The sequence below is a fragment of the Enhydra lutris genome, unplaced genomic scaffold, assembly GCF_002288905.1.
Source record: "Enhydra lutris kenyoni isolate GAN:26980312 unplaced genomic scaffold, ASM228890v2 scaffoldscaffold2, whole genome shotgun sequence".
Classification (NCBI taxonomy): domain Eukaryota; kingdom Metazoa; phylum Chordata; class Mammalia; order Carnivora; family Mustelidae; genus Enhydra; species Enhydra lutris.
Genome location: NW_019154086.1, coordinates 28927362 through 28939348, shown reverse-complemented (window position 1 = coordinate 28939348; position 11987 = coordinate 28927362).

Here is an 11987-nt window from a genome sequence, read left to right as displayed (position 1 = left end):
AAAGCCCCAACACCCCTCCCATATGAAGATACATAGTGTCAAAATTAACTACTAGATGGGAGATTGACCCTGATTCAGTATAAATTCAGAGACTATGGATTTCAGGTAACTAGCCTAGACTCACTGGCATCATGAAGAGGTTAAACCAAGATATTTTCTTGTCCTCATTGCCTTTTGTCCAATACTACTGAATCTGTTAGGGTCTTTGTTGACACTAACTCTGGGGTCTAGAAACATCATTTTATTTATGATAACAAGATTCAGTTGTTTTTTCTAGATTTGGCGGGTTGGGGGGCCAGTGTTGTGATGGTCGTTGGTGTTCTGTTAAGTCTTGGAGTCTCTAAACACAGGACATCCCAGACACGCAGTCAGTATGCACCCTAAAGGATCTATATCCATGCCACAGAAGATAGCCAGGGTTGGAACTGCCAAAGACACCCCAGCTCTATGTGGCAGTAAAGACCCTTCTAGCTGAGAGTAGGCAGAAATAAGAAACCAGAGAGGATTAAGTCTGGACTTAATTTCTTTGGATAGTTAACTCACAAGTGCAAGAGAATATGATTTTGCACTTCAATTCTTTTGACCTCTGAAATCTTTGGACTAATTTGCATGGAATTTAATTTTTAACTTTAATTTCCTCCCAGGAAAATCCATAAGAAAAGGCAGTTAAGATTACATTTGGGACTTCATCTGTTGATGACATTTTTATGATTTAAAGATATTTATGTTGTTATTTTCCCTCATTGCCAAACCTTTGATGAACTACATTAAACAATGTGTTTGGACATATTTTGGGAAGGGAAATAGAATATAGAAAGAATTTTTAGCCTTGAATGCAGGTTTTAGAATTAATTAATGTGTTATTCTGACTCATTTCAGAGCCTCCCAGAATTAAAAAGAAAACACTGCCCACCAGCATCCCAGAAGAACTATAGTTGGTGTTGGGGGAATGGTCTTTTGAAAGTCGAGGACCAGGATTGCCCTGGTAGACTGTTAACTTGGTCTCCAGGGGCAGCCACACCACTAGCTAATGGTTAAGCTTAATGGGGTAAGAGAAGAAAAATCTGGAGAATGTTGGAGGAGGGGAATCTTCTTTCCTGTGACTTCTTGGTAACCTTCCTGGTCTTTCCTCCTCATCACTCTCTCCTCCCAGAACTTGTCAGACTTACTGCCGGCACAAGCAGTGCTGGCCATGTGCCAGCAGGCTCCTCTCCTGTCTCCCTCCTCCTTACTCTTGGAGGTTGGCCTGCCTGCTGCACACGTGTTCCACCCTGTTCTTCCATGCCATTAGTATTCCAAGAGCTGCACTCTGCCCTGCACAGGGCCTCTGCAGTGACCTACAGAGCCTGCAGTTTGGGTAAGAAGCCTGTCTAGCTGTGGGTTCACAGTTTTAGGATGCATCCCCCTACAGGTAGCATGAGCCATGAATATTAGCTGTGTTACTGATAAAGGTCATCTTTTGATTGTCATTTGTGTGACTTCTGTATTTGCCTTTCAGTTGGTTCTTAACTTGGGCTGGGAACTTAAGTATCATTTAAACTCTTTACCTCTGTTAGAATTACTGTAAATTTTAGGAGGTAGAATTGACAGGGCTTGCTTATTAATTAGGTGTGGAGTATGAAGGAAAATGACAGATCAAAGATGAGTCCTATGTTTCTGGCTTGTGTGAGTAGGTAAATAGTGGTGCTTTTTCATGATACAGAAGCCCTAATTCTGAGATTAGAGGTATGTATGAGATTGAGAATGACTAGTGTGTGAGAGGGAGGCTGCACCCATGGTGAGGGATTTAGGGGAGGGTGGGTTGGCACTATATATACAGTGAGAATGACTTAGTAAGGGTGGGATGGGTTGGAGATTGGGAGAGTGAGTAGCCCATTGATACAGTTCAGGTAAGAAACAAGATCTTCAAATGGCGTACTTGGAATAGAAAGAGGGACTAATGTAGGAATGGAACATGGTGACCAGCTGGATATGGATAGAGGGATGAGGGGAATGAGAGACACTCCAAGGTTTTAAGTTTATGAACTTGCCCATCCAAGTTAAATATCTGGTAGTGACAATGTTGATTTGATGGATTCTGTCATTTTAAATATGGTAACTCTTAACTACAGTGAAGGCATGCAGGATGTAGGGAAGGAAAAATAAAAAATAAACTTCTCAAAAGTGTAAATCTCCTATTCAAAGAAAAAAAGAAAAAAGAAGAAACCATCCAAACCTATGGAATCAGCCTCTAAGGGCAATCTTTTAGGTTGAGATTGTCTTCTTTTTAGATGTGATACACTCTATCAGGGGTTGGCACACTTTTCTATAAGGAGCCAGATAGTAAGTATTCGAGGCTTTGCGACCATGTGGTTGGTTGGTCACTGCTGTAACTACTCATTCTTGCTGCTGTAGAGCAAGAGCAGCCCTAAACAATAGGTAAATTAATGGGTATGGCTGTGGCCAATCAAACTTTACTTATAAAACAGGCCATGGGTTGGATGTGGCTCACAGCTCATAAGTTACAGTTTGCTGACTTCCACAACTTACATAATACCTTACACATGTGGTGTGGTTACCTTGCCTTCAACTCTTAGAAGACGGCAAATGGCGGGGTGCCTGGCTGGCTCAGTCAGTTAAATGTCCCACTGTTGATTTTGGCTCAGGTCATGATCTCAGGATTTTGAGACTGAGACCTGCATCAGGTTCTGGGCTGAGTGTGGAGCCTGCTTAAAATTCTCTATCCCTCTCTATCTGGCCACCCCATCCTCCGCCCCGCCCCTGACCACTCTGCTCTTGTGCATGCACTCTCTCAAAAAAAAAAAAAGAAAGAAAGAAAGAAAGAAAGAAAAGAATGGAAAAAGAAAAAAGGAAAGAAAGAAGAGGGCAATGGCTAGTCCCAAGACTAGTTAATAAAAGAGAGTCATGCAATGTTATATGAGGTTGCAAGAAAAGTAGTACTCTTTTGACTAATAAGGTCCTAAATTATAGTAGCAAGGGGAATATGACTCCCATATATGGACGTGTTGAGAGCCATTGGAAGAGGATTCACAATCTGATGCAAGATGTCTGATTTTTTTAAAGAGAAGGCCAAAGCAGGGTGTGGGGTGGGTGGGAGAAAGAGAAAACGAATCTTGCCAGCCCATATCCTTCTGACCACATCGCCACCATCAGGATACAAATCTTCCCTCTTCTCTCATCCAGCAGCACGAACAAGTAGAACAAAGAAAGTTTATGACTCATGCCTATGGCAGGAACTGAAAGGGTTTCCAGGTCATAGGACGAGGACAAAGGCTTGCTAGGGTTGGTGAAGGGCCCCTGCTGGAGAAGGAAGGTGAGGACCACATAGAAAGAGAAACGAAGTGAAAGCATAGTAGGAGTAGGGGAGAAGGGGGTGGGGGATGATGACAGACAAGGTGTCTATGAGAACACTTTCCATTGCTAAGGGGACATCCATGGAGGAACAACCTCAAAGACTGGTCATTGAAGCCTAGGCTAATGGACCATGCTCAGAGATGAATCAGTTTGATACGGGGAGCAATGGTGAACTTCTTTCCCCTGGTAGAGTCGTACAGTTTGGAATCTGTCTGCAGGAATGCTTGAGTTAATAATTATTTGACTGCCCTTCTGTGGTGTACATGTGTGTCTTCACTTGGCCAGAGAAGGGGCACAGATCATCCCCCGGCAACACCAGTCATTGGCAAATATGAGAGACGATGAATGATATAAATGAAAACAAGAGAAGCCAAGAGAATTCTGATGTGCTATTAGTTTTATGATCATAAAACCACAGAACTAGACAGGACTGTGAAAGAGTATCTGACCTAGTCTCCTGCCCTTAAGAAAAGTCAGTCTTTCTTAATGATATGTCTGACAAAAGACCAGGCATTCCCCCTCAATAAGCCATTCCAGGTTGGTTTGTTTTTTCATTCTGGCAGCCTAGAAATTCTTTGTATCCCATAGAAATGTCTCCTAGTTTAATCCCATTTTCCCTTATTTGATCTTCTCTGCTATACACAAAACAAAAATCCTTTACTATTTTAAGGATATAGTAAAGGATCATGTATTATGGTGTCTGAACACCAAGAATAGTCACACTACAAATCATGATGATTCTGCTAGTGTTGGCTCGATGGCCCAGATCACTTTGCGCAGACAGGGTGGTGCAGATTATAATAGACAACTAAAAAATAACCTTGTCAGTGGCTATTTCAGGTGAAAGAATTCCTACACTTTATGAAATAAAGGTCATTTACTCCTGCATAGAAAATACTACTGTTGTAGAGCCCCAGACCGACATTTGGAAAGGAAAGGGGCCGCAAAAGCAAGCAGACATGGATGAATCTCTCCAAGTGAGAGGAGGATTCACATCTTTACTTGCGCTGGAAGTAATTTCAACAAATCCTGTTAGCAATTTTCTAACACTCTTTTCTGCAGACAATCAAGAATTTCACAATAAGTGAATATGGTTTGCCTTTTTATTATTGCATATGGCTTTTTTGGAGGATTATTTTAAGGAAACATGCATCATAAATTATACTTTTTACAGTGTGAAAATTGAAAGGCATAACCTATTTGCTTTTAAAATCATTAAATATTTAGGGTTTCTCATAATGTGTTATGTTACATTTTTGTTGTTGTTGCTTTCACGTAAACCCAGATACCTTTACCTGATGCAAAATGACAACAAATCCTGAATCCATTCTTTATTTGATGTAGTTTTATTAGATAAAATGTTCTCTAATTGTACAAAGCTTTTATATTTATATATTTATTTGATTATTAAACACATGCCATTTTAGATACCATTTATAGTATTTATCAGGCTAGGCTAGGTTATGCCACGGTCGTAAATTAACTCTCAATTCTCAGTGACGTAACACAACAGAGGTTTCTTTCTTGCTCACATCACATGTCATATTTGGATCAATGGTGAGGACTCTTCCACACAGTCTTTTTAAATTTTAAAGATCTTTTGTTTGATCACAATGTTCTTTAAAAGTTAAGTTTTAAATGTTCTTTAAAGTTCAGCGTGATCTTCTCATTATTTGTGTCACCCCTCATTCATCTTTTCTTAGGTGAATTCCAATTTTGTTAGCCTTTTCTATCTGTTAGCATTCTTACACGTAGACAAAAGAATCAACCCTAGGTCATTTAAATGAGAGGGATTTTAAGGGAAATTAGAAAGTCCAGGTAACCACTGGAAAGGCTAGAGGAACAGGTTCTAACCTACGTTACCACCAATCCCAGAACCTAACTCTCTTTGTTGCAATTGGGAAGCTACTGTTCCCACTTTTGTCCCCAGGACAATGACATCAAAACCTCCTGTGCTGGCAGAATGGATATCTGGACCCTGTCTGTTCTTCAGGTAGTTTCTAATAGATGCAACTGAGAGCTAGAAACTAAGTTCCAGAAATTCACCCTAGACTCAGAGGCTAGGGAGATTAAGAAATGTTTAATTTTAGAATTTACTTTGGGAAGACAGAATTCACAATGTGGGAAACTATCAAAATGTGGGGTGGTTTTTCAAAAGATTTGGGGCTGCCACAAATAACAGATGATTACTATACTTTCTTTTATAGAACTCATTTTCTTTGTACTTGTAAATTTCTTTTTCTGTTACAGGAGCAATATAAGTAGGGATAAGAAAGAAGCACTCATATTGCTACCACCCTAACACAGCTACGGTTATTATTTTGGTATATTTTTTTCTGTCCCTTTTCTTTGGAGAATTCTCTTCTATAAAACTATGTAACAGTGAATACCGATTTCCTAGTGAAATATTAAAACAGACATTTTTCCTCGTGTTGCCATTATCTTTAAGGGCATGAATTTTAGAGGCTGTGCAATACTGCAACAGTTGGAATGGCTTTTTTATGTAAATTTACTACGTAAATATAATATTGTGGTACAAGTCAATAAGTATAACTTTTCTAATTACAGTTGTATGCTTATTTATGTTGTGATTACATCAACATCTTGATGGTTATCTTATTTTCCAGTTTTCATCAAGATGTGTGACCTCACAGAGACATAGTCCAAGACTCAATGTAGCCAGGAAAAGAAATGTGACATTTTCAGGCAACTCTTTCACTTAAGTACAAAAACATAATGTTCACTCTTTAGAATCTTAAGAACAAGGGGTTTTTAGTATGTATCATCCACGCTGGCAGTCAGTCTTCCTTTATGAGATGCCAGATAATTTTTAAAAATTCCAGATAACTGTTCCATTATTCATTTGCTTATGTCATCATAAACTTAATATAATTTATAACCATTATATACAGCAAAATCCAATTTTGTTGAACTATACTCCCCAAAAGAAAAAGTCACACACACTATAGCCTTAAGAAAAATCCATTAATTCATTTGAAATATATGTAGTGTGCTGCACTCACTATTCCAAAGAATTCTGCTAACCACTGTATGAACACAATGATAACGTATGATTCTGCCAAAGGAACATGTAAAGTCTCTGATCAGAAACTTTTTTTCTCAAAAAGCAGCAGTATGTTATATTGCTTTTTAAGTTTTAAGTAAGGCACTAAAAGAACATTGGATTGGTAGAATTTTCACAATTCTAGCACTGTGTGACTTTGGACAAGTTACCCAAACTCTCTGGGCCTCAGTTTTCTCATCTGTGAAGAAACATTGTTAGACTGGTGAGAGCTCAGGTTTCTCATCTCTGACATTCTAAAAATGATGAAATATTAGCATTCTTCAGGCTGTCAGTGGTTCTCTACCACAAAAGAATATTAAACATATTTGTATTTATTATATGTATGAATATTTACACATAGACAGACACACACATACAGAAGATCCTGCTTTAGAAAACTTACAAAATGGGTATCCCATGTAAGATTCATGAAGTACTAACAGAACTTCAGAATCTATCATGAAAAGAACAATTGTCCCTGAAGTGTTAGTGATAATGCTTGTAGTAATAGAAGTCTTAATCTATTTCAATTCTGTGAAAATGCCAATTAACGGCCGGGCAAGAATCTCTCAAATAGAATCATTTAGGCTCATGTAGTTAGAGTATGCAGTTAAAAGAGAACAGTCAACATTTTTAAATGACTATTGGGCAGCCAGACTCTGAATAAGGTGCTTTTCAAATGTAATCTCATTTAATCCTCACAGCAGTCCAATGAGGGAGTTATTATTCATTGTTTCACAAGCAAGAAGAGTGAGACCCAGGAGGCTAAGTAATTTGTGCAAAATGGCAGAGCCATTTTCTCACCCCAGTCTGTCCAACTCCAAAATCCATGCTACTACCATCCCAACCTACTTTGTAGAGCTCTCTCACTGGACTTAATTAATATTGATATTCCTCTTATGAAATTATCTGAACTAATTTTTCATATCCTGATGTGGTCAAAAAGAGCAAAGTCACTTAAAGAATAGATGTGATTTTCTGGATAAAGTTTAAAATATAACCTTACCTAAAATTTAGTCATACACACACACGCACGTATAATCATACACATGGATATGCACTGGCATTAGAAGGCATCAGTAATTAGGGCATAAATAATTCCCTTTATATTCTGGTTTTCCTATCTTTCTGAATATGAGGTAAAGAAGAGCTTTCTCTCCTGAATCCCTGGCTGCTCAAAGTTGGAGTGAGTTTTTTTTCTGAGTCTCAATCATTCCCAAGTGAACCCCAAAGTAGTTTCCTTTTTTCTCTAAGCTTCTTTTGAAGGATCCTCATTTGTAATCGTTATTATTAACATGCAACTAGTACATCAGGCCAGCAAAGTCTTTTACAATGATTATTGGATACATTTTTCTAGTCTGGGAGACCAACATTTTACAGAAAAGCAAAATGGGATGTAGACGGTCATTTCCTTGGCCAGAATGACAGAGTGACTTTCTGCAAACACAGCCAAAGGAAAGCTGAAGCAGTCTTGGATTTTTAGGACAGAAACTCTGCTCCTTGAATGATAACATTTGACAGTTGCACTGATCCTATGATTGCAGAAAACCCACTTCATTTTGCAAACAAATCAGTGACAGAAGTGCCTTAAACAAACAAACAAACAAACACCCCCAACCTCCCCCCAAAACCAACAAACCTAGAGTTCCAATTTATTACTCAGAATTGATTCACCTTATTTTCTGGTTATTCTTCAAGTGTTTGCCCTTGAGTTAATTGATAAAAAGCTGCTGTAGCTCTTCATTCTTATCTTTAATTTGTGTACTGATTTCAAAATGAGAGATGCAAGGCTATTTGATGTACAACAGACTTCCCTGCCACCATTTTGGTTTGCTCTTTTAAATTCTGTATTAACATAAGACTTGATGCTAAATAAATCTGAGAGAGAAGTTGCAGCTCTCCCCAGAAACAGAAGTCCTCCTGTATTTGACTTTGAGCCAGATCCACCTCAACATAGGTCCCTGTTTTTAAATTGATATTTTAAAATTCACTTTACTCCTCACTTTTGGCAAGAGGAGCTTTCTTCTTTTAACCTTTATGATGACTAAGCTGAATGTGTCTTTGATTTGGATGAAAAATTATACAGATAAAAGAAGGTAGTCAATCTTTGCTGTATGGCTAATAAATAAGACCATGGCATTTTATATTTGATTTCATGATGTTTTGGATTTGTAGTTAATAAACAGACTCTCCAGCATATTATAAATGAAATGCCAACTTTATTTAAAATGTTATATTAGGTCATATGATAATTTGACAATAATTTTTATAGCTACAAAGGAAATGAAACACCAGCAGAATTTATTTAAGAAGCTGTGTCATCCTGTACATTTAGGATCAGAAAAATAAAACTCTAGTAACAGAAGCACTAGTACGTTTTATAGGTAAAATCTAAGCAATAATCTTCAGGATGATTTATTGGTAATTTTACAGATGAGATATTCGCTAATTTCTCTGAAGTATAATTTAGAAAATTCAGAAGACAGATAATTTCATTACTTCACAAATATTGGCAGTCCTCCTCGAAATTGATTTTTCTCTGAACTATCCTTTAAGGATGTTTTCTTAAAGTTAATTATGATGATATTTTACAACTAGCTTTATTTAATCTTTTGAATTAAATTGCCTCTTTAAAAATATTTATGTAAGGTCAGATTTCTTTGGAAATCTGGAATAAGTGGGAATAAACTTATGAAGCCAAGAAACAACACATATATCTAAAGTGTACATAAACACAATTTAAGCATTTCTGTTTGATGGCTCTAGTGTGATGGACTTTATCGAATTAGGAAAAAATTGAATTAGTAAAATGATGTTTCTGTCACCAGATCAGTTAATTGACTCATTTCTGGGCAGAGGAAGTGAGATTGTCCATACGCAGTAATCATTGGACTGGGGATCTGGAATGACTGGGTCCAAACCTGGCTCTCTTGACGAGGCACTAATATCTATGTGTAGGATCCTTACCAATATACTGTCATAATGGTATCTGTAGATATATAGGTGGATGGTGAAGGGTCAAGGAACTACAAAATGCTTTGAAGGCTGCAAGTCCTGAATGTTATTAGATCGTAACATACAGAGTAAACAGATGTTAAAAAACTGCTCACTCATTATTGTCATGTTTAAATGGATTTCCTAGGATTGAGAAATTTACTTAGCTAAATATAGAGCCCAGTTGCTGGTGTTGGAGGAAAACTGCTATGCTAGGGAGTCTAGAGCAATAGTATGTCAGTCTCTAATATAGCCTGGATATAGAATTGCATACTCTACTTGACTTTCCTTATTCTGGTGTCTTTCAAACTGGTCCTCTGGAGATTTCATAATTTTAACTTTGAATTATGTATTTTAATATTACTTTTGGTCCCATCTAATCTTAACAGGCAGGGAGATATTTGCTTGAATCCAATTCCAGAAACATAAATGGTTCCACTACATACTGGTCTAGCCAAGACTCTCTTACTACCAATGCTCTGATTATTGTGTCACTGACTGCTAGGGAGCTCCAGTTTTGGGGCTGACTTGGTTATGTGAATTTGACTGTCTTCCCAACAGATGACAGTCCTGGAAATGATCTTTCCTCTCTAAACTACCTGTTACAGAAATACCTTCGTTATTAGCACTTCTGAGAATCTCCAGTGTTAAAGTTTCAAAATCCTGAATATTAGCATAATACACATAAACTACATGATTACTAAAGTCTCTTCCAGTCCAAGTTCTACAATTTAAAGGGAAAAAAAGCTCTTCCAGCAGTTTCTCCCAGTGGATGGCACCCAGGGTTGACCTGCAGCTGTGTGGCAACTTCCTCATTGTTCTGGAGATGTGGGTGTTTGGGAGAGACCCAATGAGGCAACCCACAAAGAGAGATTACAGGAGAGGCCAGGCACTAGAAGCTGTTTGATTTAAGGTAGTAGAAAGTGACAGGGCTTTGGCTAGGGTGAGGCAGTGAGGCACTTGGGATGCAAAATTTTAAAAGGTACCTACTCTCAAGGGCAGCCAAAGAGTGAGTGCCTCCTTGAATTTGGTACCCCAGCAGTCTAGCCCTGGGAAAAGGTCTTAATGAGGTCTGTGCCAGGGAGAAAAATCAGCCACAAACCTCGTAATCTCGAAGCTAGGAGTGTAAGTTCAAGAAACCAATCAAATCAAAGGAAGAGCTAGACAGAGAAATTCTCTGTGTTCTGTTGTGACCTATCTCTGACTTTAGGCTACCAAACTCCAGCAGTTTCAGAGCCCTAATGTTGCCTGCTAATCCCCTGCTCTCCCAGGAGCACCCACAAAAAGCAAGGAATAATTCCAGGAGTCAATAGAAATAGATGTGAAAAGGGAAAAAAAAAAAGAGCCAGGTCAAAATGAATTATGTACACAAAGCCTTGGCCATGGCATTCCTCCTAGGCCAACACTCCCTCTGCTGGGCTGGACATGGGTCTTGACAGAGGCCTCCTGCCAGGTAGCTTTAAAGGTGTTGGTTGTACTTTGAGGGACCCTTTTACCCTCTTGGTAGTTACTGTTCTCTTTGCAGAGTCTAGGGTAGCTAGACATACCTAGGGTAGCTAAGACCAGTTTTATTTCACAAAACTGAACTTAAATTTCTCTTTCAGGTTTCCATTCTGTTCAATAGCAGAAATAGAGTTCAGTAGATTACAGATAAGCTTATTTCCAGTTTATCATTTCTGGTAAACTCCATGAATTCAGAATTTCCCCTTTCCTTTCTCTGTTCCCAGAGTGGCATCTACATTCTAGGGACATGGGGTGAAGTGTTGGGTTCTTGGCCACTGATGCCCTCCAGCCTGGCATTCATAGCTATGTTTATGACATGCCTATCATCTTCGATTCTGGAAACATGTAGCCTCCTGACTGTGGTGATGGTCTCAGAGCCATGTCTTCACCCCTCTTAGGGATTGGGAAATTGTTGGACGTTCTCCTGTGCCATTCTGTGGACTCCAGGGGCTGTGGAAGACTTGGGGACTGTGTTAGACACATCTGGTTGCCACTTCTGCCCTTTCCCATTTACCTGGCTGCAACTAAGCAGTGAACACAGGTCCCTCTGCTCTCAGATTCCCAAAATTTACCTGGAATTTCTACCAGTCATCATGACCCTCCTCATTTCCTCTTGGGACTTAGCCATATCTTGGAGACATTCTCTCTTGCTCTCTTATTTGACCGCTCTCTTCAGCTTAGAGAATTGTCTAACATAGTAGCCACTTGTCACATATGTTGAGCTCTTGAAATGTGGCTAGTCCAAAATGAGATGTACAGAAAGTAAAAATGCACACCAATTTCAAAGACAATGAAAAAAAGATCATAAAGGGACGCCTGGGTGGCTCAGTTGGTTAAGCAGCTGCCTTCGGCTCAGGTCATGATCCCAGCGTCCTGGGATCGAGTCCCACATCGGGCTCCTTGCTCATCAGGGAGCCTGCTTCTCCCTCTGCCTCTGCCTGCCATTCTGTCTGCCTGTGCTTGCTCTCTCTCCCTCTCTCTCTCTCTGACAAATAAATAAATAAAATCTTTAAAAAAAAATCATAAAATATCTCCTTATAGTTTACACATTGAAATGATCATATTTTAGATA